Below are 10,418 nucleotides of genomic sequence, written 5' to 3' on the forward strand. Positions count from 1 at the left end.
CCCCGCTCTGTCCCTTGTGTGATATAAGCAGGCTACCTTGCGGCTGGGCCATGCTGGAAAAAAGAAAAAGGCCCCGCTAGCCACCAAGACCACGGGCCGACCTCCGACCCACGCAAAGGACTACAGACACTAACACCAAACATTACGCAGTTCTGAAGCAGATTACCTAGCGGCTGGGCCATGCTAGAAAAACTCTCTTGATGTCCGGGCCCGGCAGGCATCGCCGGCCCGTAAGCCACAGGACCCAACCCCGCCGGGGCCCCCATCGTCTCCGACTCGCTGCAATCACACCCACCAAAGTCTCCGGAAACCCCCGCCAAGGAGCCCGGGCGAATTGCCCGCAGGAGGCCAACGAAAACATCCCGAGCCATCCGCCTTCATCACTGTACTCCGTCCCCAACCATCAGTCAATCTGCAACACCAACTTCTTCTCTCATCTTGTCTTTTGTTGGAAGGGTTTTTTTTTTTCATAGGTCCGAATCTGAAAATAGAACATGAAAAACAGGATACATGTACAAATTCAGGTCCAATGAACTATAAATATGTAAGTGGGTATTATCGATATTGATCAATTGCTGGTATTAATAACATCACAAGACTGAAGGAGATGGGGAGACTTTTCATTGCCAGTTAGAGACATATTTAGATTTGGATATTATAGTCCTAATGATGAGATCTAGTACGGAGAAATTACAAAGTTCACTTGAACATACAAAGTTCAGTTGCGCACTAGTGGATTCACCGGCGGTATACATTGGAACAAATGAATATATTGATGAATAACAAAAATTATGGCGTTTCATAGCAGTCGAGAAAGTATATATAATGCGATTATAATCAGGTGTCCGGGTACAACGTCAGAGTTTTCATAACAGATGGGCTCTGGGAATGATCTAGACAGAAACATATATTTATATGATGCTCCTCACACAAGGATATTGACGTATTAGCGACGAAATATCCAACGCGATGAAGTCACTCTCGATATTGCACGCTGGTCTAACGCAACAAAAGTAACGGGACTCTTGAAATATTCCTTCATATTTTCATCGTCGAGAATATACAAGCGGTGTCCGACGCTGAATTTTGTAACAAGATAAGCACAGTTATATGTGATATTGTATATTTTCTACAGAAATGTTCTCTGATTGCAAATACAAATATCACGCGCACACGTGTGTGTGTGGGATTATATGGGGAACCCCCCCCCCCCCACCCAGAAGATAAACACAGTTATATTTTTCTCTCTCGGTATGGTAGCTGTAGTGACCTTGGGTTCTTCGAATAGTGAGCACTCATAACGACAAACAGGAACTTATTAATAAAATAATTAGGATATATGTGTATATATATATATATATATACACTGCTGGCCACCGTAAATGCAACACCCTGAAGGAAGCATGCAAATAATATGAAATTTGCAACATGCATCAGCGGAGGTGAGATATGCAAATGATTAGAATTTCAGCGCAGACGCACATCACGCGTGCCTGTGGTGCCACTTCAAAGCGCTATTTAAGGCTTGGAGATTTCGACGATTTGAAGTACGGCAATTGTGTTTTTCTTGTGGTTTTTTTCAAAAAAACGATAAATTATGCCTCGTAGAAAACAGCGATCATCTTTTGATCAAGTATCCGAGTTCGACAGAGGAAGGATAGTGGCCTACCGAGATTGTGGATTATCTTTCAGGGAAATCGGTAGTCGTGTTGGACGAAACCAAACAACTGTAATGCGGATATGTGATCGTTGGATGCAGGAGGGTACGACGGACCGCCGTGTTCGATCGCATCCACCTCAGTGCACCACTTCACGTGATGACAGGCGTATTGTGCGTATGGCAGTGACGGATCGCTCAGCCACATCACGAACCATAGCACAGCACATTCAGTCTGTACCGCATCATCCAGTGTCTGCGCGTACCATTCGACGCCGTTTACAGCAGAGTGGTCTGTCCGCAAGACGTCCATTGCTTCGTCTACCCTTGACGCAGAACCACAGACGTCTCCGCCGCCAATGGTGCGATGAAAGAAGGATGTGGACGGCACAATGGAATGAAATTGTCTTTACTGACGAGTCACGCTTCTGTCTGCAACACCACGATGGTCGGATTCGAGTCTGGAGACACCGTGGAGAGAGGATGCTGAACAGCTGCGTTATGCACCGCCACACTGGTCCTGCACCGGGTATTATGGTATGGGGCGGTATTGGATATCACTCTCGCACTCCTCTAGTACGCATTGCCGGTACTTTAAAAAGCCAGCGCTACATCTCCGAGGTGTTGGAGCCAGTTGTCCTTCCATACCTTCAGGGCTTGCCGAAGAACCTTTGGACAATGCGTGCCACGTGTGGTCGCGCATTATCCTGTTGAAATATGGCTGATTTCATCAGGTTAATGCGCGACCACACGTGGCACGCATTGTCCAAAGGTTCTTCGTCAATCGCCAGATTGAATTGCTTCCCTGGCCAGCTCGCTCTCCGGATCTTTCGCCGATAGAAAACATGTGGTCCATGGTTGCTCAACGATTGACCCAGATTATAACCCCAGCTGCCACACCAGATCAACTTTGGCAACGCGTGGAAGCTGCTTGGTCTGCTGTACCCCAAGAACACATCCAAAGTCTCTTTGAATCAATGCCGAGGCGTGTGGCAGCGGTGATCTCCAACAATGGCGGCTACTCTGGCTACTGATTTTGGCAGGAACCACACTTCACAGAAGTCTATAAATTTAATCATTTGATGCTTGGTCAACATGTTATCTACAAAATAAATATTGTTGCGATATCTCTTGTCTTTCTTGGTGTTGCAATTTGGGTGGCCAGCAGTGTATATATATAAGAACGTAAACTCTTGAGGACAATCTTACTCGATCGCTTTCACACGCCATCTTTTATCTCTCTTTTTTATTATACCCAGCGCTTTTTTATTATACCTAGCTATTATACCCAGCGCTGCCCAGGTTTTATATTAAGAATTTTTCAGTAATGAGGTTTTCATTAATGAGGCTCTTTGGATTACGTGATATATCTCCCTCTTTCTTTGAGGAACAAACAAACCGAAAGCCCAACACTTTCATCTCATGGACCAGGACCTATGTGGGTAATCAAGGGAATGAATTAGCAGACGCACTTGCTAATACAGCTACTTACACAGAAAATATGAACTCTGATATTCCTCCTCCTTAGGGGTCGTTCGAGTATTACGTCATCCTCGATGGGGGGGGGGGTTTGGATAATGCTTACGTCATCAACCACCCTTTATGAAAATATGAGTTAGGATTCAGAGGAGCAGAGCTGATGACGAAATTTTGCTGACGGAGGGGGGGGGGGTCAAAAATGGCTAAAAATTTGCTTACGTAATACTTGAACGCCCCTTAGTCGCATGCAAAACACAAGATACTTTGTGCAGCGAAAGAAACTTGTCATTGTCAGTCCAGATGAAATGATGACCAACGAGCCAGAAAAGTATTCCAAATCATAAATAAGACCAAAACCATGGATTAGAGAAATGGCAATGAGCATGGCCCTTTTCCGTATTACCTAATGAGATTTAAAATATCTAAAAATAAATTATGTGCTTGCGGGAAAATCGGTGCATTTCTTCACTATATTTGCTATTGTCCTAGAACTGCATCCTATCACCAGCTCCCGATCAATCTAAAAAATGTCTGTCTAGAAAAACGTCAAGTGATACAAACTAAAAACTGGGCTCATATCATCAGACTAATCAATTTTCTGGAGGAAAAACCTGTCGCTCTGTTCTGAAAAACTGAATCTCTTCGAGTCTGATGAAAGTTGTGAGGACCTCTCTGCCTTCCACACGGTGACTAGATCGATGACCAGAACAGATCGGCATCAATAGCCCAAATTTAATGATCGCACCGATATTGTGCAAAGGGGTCATTCAAGTATTACGTCAGCACGGTGGGGGGGGGGGGGGTTAGATGTTGCTTACATCATCAACCACCCTTCATGAAATGTTCTTAATGGCCTCTTATTCGGTACACCAAAAACGGAAGAAACCTTTCGATAGTTATTGGGCACCTGAACTAACATTCTACCTATTCATAAGTCCCCTACAGAGGCACTTTAATGATCTCTAAATGTTTCACGGATCCTTGAAGTGCTCTGAAAATGTTTCCTCTGGAACTGTGCCACGCATTGCTCAAACAATCCGTAATTATGCCACGGATTACTTAAGTAATCTGGGAATGTTCCACGGGTAACTTGAGTGATGTAGAACCACACTGTGTGGGGGCGCTTAAGTGCTCTAAAACTGTGCCACATGTCACTCAAGGGATCGCTAAATCTGCCACGGATCGTTTAAGTGTTCTGGAACTGTGTCGCGGGTTACTTAAGCGATTTTGGAATGTACTACCAGCCTACTTCAGTGATCTGAATAATGTGCCACGGGCAACTTAAATGCTCTGGAATTGTGCCACGGGTCATTTAAGCGATTTGTAAATGTGCCGCTTAGTTCATTTTTGTAAAATTAGGTTTGAGTGGAGCAAGCCACATCAGATAACCTTCAGGGCCACATTTGGTCTGTGGGTCAAGGGTTCACCATATATGGCTTAAAGGGTGGGTCGCAATGAATTTCTTAAAGAGAAATTTTGAGTTCTTGAAATAGCATTGAAATGAACAGGAATTGATTCTAATAACATATAAGGGTATTTTATTTCGAAATTTCAATTTCTTTTAAAAATATTTTTTGCATAAAATTTTTTTTTTCGTCTGGGGGGGAGGAGGAGCGCACGAGCCCCCTATGCCCCCCCCCCCTGCGTACGTTTCTGATCCAACCAATATGCGTTAAGACGCGTAGGGGCAGTGCTGACGAAATTTTGCTGACAAGAGGGGGAGAGGGGGTCAGGGTTTTTCTGACTTTTACTGACGGGGGGGGGAGAGGTCAAAAATGGCTAAAAATTTCCTGACGTAATACTGGAACGGCCCAAAAAAATGTCAAAATTTTTTGTTCTCCATATATTTTTCCTTCTCTCTCGGACTTGATGTTTGCATTTCTTGTGCATGTTTACCGTATTTGCATTTCTGTTTTCCCTTTTTTTCCATTTTTCCCCTTTTTTTTCATCTCGGACATTGACGTGCATTGAGCCTACCACATATGTTCAATTTTTTTCATTCTTTCGCGTTTACTGTGTGTTTTTTCCCCCCTCCACTTGCTATAATACAAGATTCCTCGAAAGACTGGTTATATTTGGAGATGATTTTACGAAGAAAATTAATCACTGTCACTCCAACGCCTGATCTCTCGTTTGCCGGACGATTGCTCTCCCCTTAAGCTATGGAAACAGAATATTTCTTTCACTGAGCGCATATATATGTTGAAATGTACATAGACTAATAGCTTAAAAATGACATAGGCCATCAGATGACGACATATATGGGAGATGTAATATCATTGTATATTACACACTTCTCACGCCAGTTCTGATGAACAATCAAATGCCATTCAACATTTCACTTCCATTTCTTCCGCCTAGAAAGAACAAAACTTCACCTGTTCTGAAAACAATGAATGTTGTCACAAATGTAGAAATTGTGTTCCAGGAGTGACAGTCTATATTTGCGTCGGCCAAAAGAAAGCTATTGCAAATATCGTTACTATATCACTACACGCAATTGAAACGCGTGGATCGTGGGAAATATTTGACAAGGAAAAAAGGCACACGCAACTATGAATAGCAATGACGTGGTGATAGAATTATGAAAGACGCGTGTCTGTATTATGGAACCATTATGTGCCATACTACGTATAGATCATAGTTTCCCAACATTTTCACCCTTGCAGAATACGTGCAATCATTTCCGTGATCTGGGGCACATTGGAATAATATGCATATTGGAAGAAAATCTCGTGCAATGATCTTATAAAGAAGTCCCCCCTCCCGCATTATTTTCCCTTAACACTTCATTTATGGTTAAGACTCGCAGTGGCAGATAGTCACTGGCGGAGAAATTTAGATTTTTGTGATTAACTTTGTTTTTGTGATTACTCATAACTTTGAGTAATCCCGAATGTATCTGATACCTTACTTTTCAATCGACTGTATTGCTACAAATTGTTGAAACAATTAATAGCGTTTTGCACCCGGACGTTCTCAAAATAAATTTGAACATAATGAAACGACGTTCGAATCTAGCAGGAGAATGACGAGTTTAAGCAAATGTGAAAATGTTCACTCAAGGTGTTTTGGAGGTCAGGTTCAAGGGTTACATATATATAACCTCAACCTTTCCTTCCCAATAAGGCTTTCGGCAAGAAAAGTAGGATTTATACACATAACAAAGATATAGAGAAAGACGTGCTCTTCTTTCCTTAATATAAGATATACTGAAAAACTGGCTATTTATGTAGAGATACTGATTTCGGGTTTGAGTCCCGTAAGCGGCAGAGATGATTTTTTTCCCAAAAATCAGTATCTCCATATAAATAATCATTTTTTCAGTATATTTTGCATATAACAGAGAAATGTGTAGGTAGGGGGAAAAAAAGTAAAGCAAAATAAGATTTTACAATACTCAAAATAGCCCTAGTAGAATGTTTTCCAAGGAAAGGAAAGGAGATATTATTAGTTACAGAAAGTTAAATTTATGTTAGAAAAACCTTGCAGACCAGTGTAATCGATCACCTGCTATTTTGTTCGCAACTACGGAGCCCTTACAAAATCAAAGACATAAAGCTCCTCGAAAAGCCACAGAGGTCGTTTACTAAACGAATACCTGGCATGAGCGGTCTATCTTATTGCCAGAGACTTCAATTTCTGGGTTTACACTCACTGGAATAGCGTAGAATCGCTGCAGATCTGAAGATGTGCTACAAACTAGTCCACCAAATTGTTTATCTACCATCGAGAGAACCTTTCTTCGAAATCATAGACAGGCGAGTTAACCTACGGAGGCATCGCTTCCAAATAATAATACCAACGGCCAGAAGAGATTGCTTTTTCCACGAATATAGATGCCGTGTGTCGAGAATATGGAACAGTCTTCCATCAGAACTTGTATGCGCCTCCTACGTAAGATTTGCTTCCCCTGTTGAGGATTTCGACCTGGCTCCTTATGCGAAATGCTATCCTTTCTGACTATTATTTCTAATTATCTTTATTATTTATTCATTATTATTGTTATTATTATTCCAGTATAAGTGCATTTTATGCCTTCTGGGGTTATTACTGTAAATAAAAAAGTTTTCTCATCATCGATTGAAGACAATAGTGAATGCGTCTATTTTATTTGATTGCATTCCTGGAGTGGCAATAACAACAGGTGGAATATTTCTTAAGACTCGCAATGGCAAATAGTCACTGGCGGGGAAATTTAGATTTTTGTGATTAACTAAATTAATTATTCAGTAATTAATTGTTATAAAAATTTCAAAATTAAAATATCAAACTTCTTAATTGCAAAATTAATTTATTGAACCTGATAATTACCTGTTTTTTTTCATAATAAATGGAATTTTGAAATTGAGAGGCTTTCTTTGAAAAGGCTACCTGCATATCATCACCTACATTCAAGCGATTTATGGTTACTGCTATGACAAGCAAAAGTAAAGCAAACCCTATTTCGCAAAGCAGTAGCGGCTAGCAGAAGTGTTTGCAAAGGTGCTCATTCTATAGCTTTGGAAATGGTTGCGACTGACCATACGGAAATTGTTCAAAATAATTTTTTCGAAATTACATTTGAATTCGTACAATGCTCGCATGTAAATATAATAATTTTTTAAAAATCAAATTACCATTATTCATTAAGTTTAAAAGGAAACAGATCTGAAGTCCCTAGCAGAAAATGAGGCCTTAAAAAAGCATCCGAAAATTGCATATAAGCATAGGTGTATTCAATGACGGGCGCACCGGGTGCGCACACTGGACCCCCCACTTCTGGGGGGGGGGGGGGGAAGCACGCAAAACCTAAACTCCACACTCTAATATTTGAGGAACCAATACAGTATTTACTTCTGCACCCGGAGCATCAACCGACCTCTATTTGCCCTGCATGTAAGTGTGTGTGTGTTTTTCTAAATCCTTTCAAATTGAATACATTCAAATATCACCTAACGCATTAAGAGCAAAAGGCAAAAAGATGAGTTGTCAAATGGTTCGTATGATTCGTATTTTTGAAATATTTTGCATCACGAGCAGTGCAACTGACTCTCGTCCACACACACATACACCCACCGATTAACGAAATTTGATCAAGTTACAAAAATGATCAGTAGTACAGGTTAAAAAATCTCTCCGCAGAGGGCAGACAAGTCTTCAACTGTGTACTTACATAACATAAAAATTAAAGCATTCATTATCTTCACTTCAAAATACGGAAGGAAGATGACAGCACCAGCATAACTCGGAAAAAAAGCATAAATCTTATAACATAAATACATCAGAAGCCACTGATACAACATATTTTGTTATATACCGATCTGTAAGAAACTCCACAGAGGAACGTCTACGAGCTGCATGTGCAGTTAAGCAGTCATAGTCTCGTAAAGGCTGGTCATATTTATTTCATAAAATACGTAAAATCGGCATCGATAAGGGGGGATTTAAAATTATCGTCTAAGTTCCACCAATAGTGGAAATTAAAGGCAATATATATGACATGTCACGAGGGATTTAATTCACCAAAAAAATGTACATGTTTGACCAATACCTCAGATGGATATCGTTACAACATGACCCGATTGCCTGGGACTTCCCTGTATTCACCCGTTATTTCAATCGTCCCGCTTCTTTTCTTCTTTTTTAAAAAGCTTACCTTCAGCTTCATTTTGGCAAACAATGGGATCCCAAATACGGGAAATTACGTCTCTAAATATAGTCTCGTATTTTTTTCCCGGGAAAGTGCGGTCAGCTTAAAGATCTGTGAGTGTATATATTTATATAATGCTCCGGACAGCTAGAATTACATGAATGTCCCATGAAATAAGGGCAAAAATGCTGCATATTCAGCCCGTGGGAGGAAACGGTTGTACGCACCCCCCTGCTCTTAGCAATCCTTCCTTTGAATATTATTACACTCTTTCCTCAGTCATCATTGAGGTCAGAGGCGGAGATAGACTTGGAAATCTGGGGAGCACTGTCATTATTGCTGGGGGGGGGGGGGAGCCACTATGATGATGTCAATTCATATATACATTACATCTGTGCACTCCACTTTTGACGCTGCACCCCCCCCCCCCCGTATCTCCGCCCATGATTGGAGTGTTTAAAGTGTTTTAAGTAGTATTACGTGAGGGCGAACAGGATACTCGAGTCTTTCAGTCACCCAGATTCATGGTCTCCGGTCTATTCAAGGTCTATTTAAGTATCCCCGTTGGGGAGGATACCTTAATCCTCAGTTTTCGCGATCCTGGGGGCCCTTCCCATTCATAAAGTCTTATATATTTTTCATGATTCAAGTAGAAAAAGTTCATAGTCTAAGCCAGGGGATCTTAACCTTTTATGTTCCATGGAACCCGTATACCAATAATGCGACTCGGCCATTTTCAAAACAATATTCAGACCATAGCAGTATAAAAAAGGAGACTAAATTGTTTTTTCACGCAAGTTCATGGAATCCCTGAAAACTCATGGAGCATTTCATACTTTCGATATAACGAACTCCAAATGTAACGTCCATTTCGTTAACGATGGGGTCGTTATAACGATATATTTTCTGTATTTTTGCTCTCAAAATTGAGACAGGATAATTTTTGAACGCCTTTTAAGCATTTTTTTCAAATTGAAACTATACCTCCATGACGGATGGTTAAGGACATACGTCACATCAGCACTTACAGAACATCCTATCTACAGGGTGAATTTCGACTAATCTTCTCCAAACTAAGACTAGCCCAAGTAGGGCATAAAACACCTCAGCAACTCTATCCTACCTCTAAATGTTTTGGGCGCGGTAGCCCAGGTCGATAAGATACTCGCCTGAAGTACCAAAGGATGTTTAGAGGTGTCGCGAGTTCGATACTCGGTTAGTCCTCGTCAGAAAACTTTCCTGACACAGGGGTATAACGGAAAAGACGACATGACCGCAGAAAAAATTGCTACCGCTAGGAGGTCCCCCATCGAGGGGTTAGCGCACCAACCTCTCGACGAGTATGAAATACAAGCCTGCAGTTCGGAATCGGCAATAAATTGTAGGTCCCGGTCTAATTAGCCCTCGTGTGCAGAAAATGACCTAGGTGCGACAAAAATGATCAAATGATCTAAACGTTTTCGAGTTATGGTGGGTAAGATGGGAAAATGTGTCAAATGTGAAGAAAGGAAAACTAAATTTGCGTGTATAAAGTTAGATCCTGAAAGACCTACACGCAAACTAAGTGCATATTTGGAAAGAGCAGAAAAATCTGGAGCACAGGGTAATTTTTGAAGACATTTCTGAAAATTTTTTAAGTTGAAATCATAC

The sequence above is a fragment of the Pholcus phalangioides genome, unplaced genomic scaffold (genome assembly GCF_987345545.1).
Source record: "Pholcus phalangioides strain wild (caught in Gottingen) unplaced genomic scaffold, Ppha-v1.0 ptg000032l_1, whole genome shotgun sequence".
NCBI lineage: Eukaryota > Metazoa > Arthropoda > Arachnida > Araneae > Pholcidae > Pholcus > Pholcus phalangioides.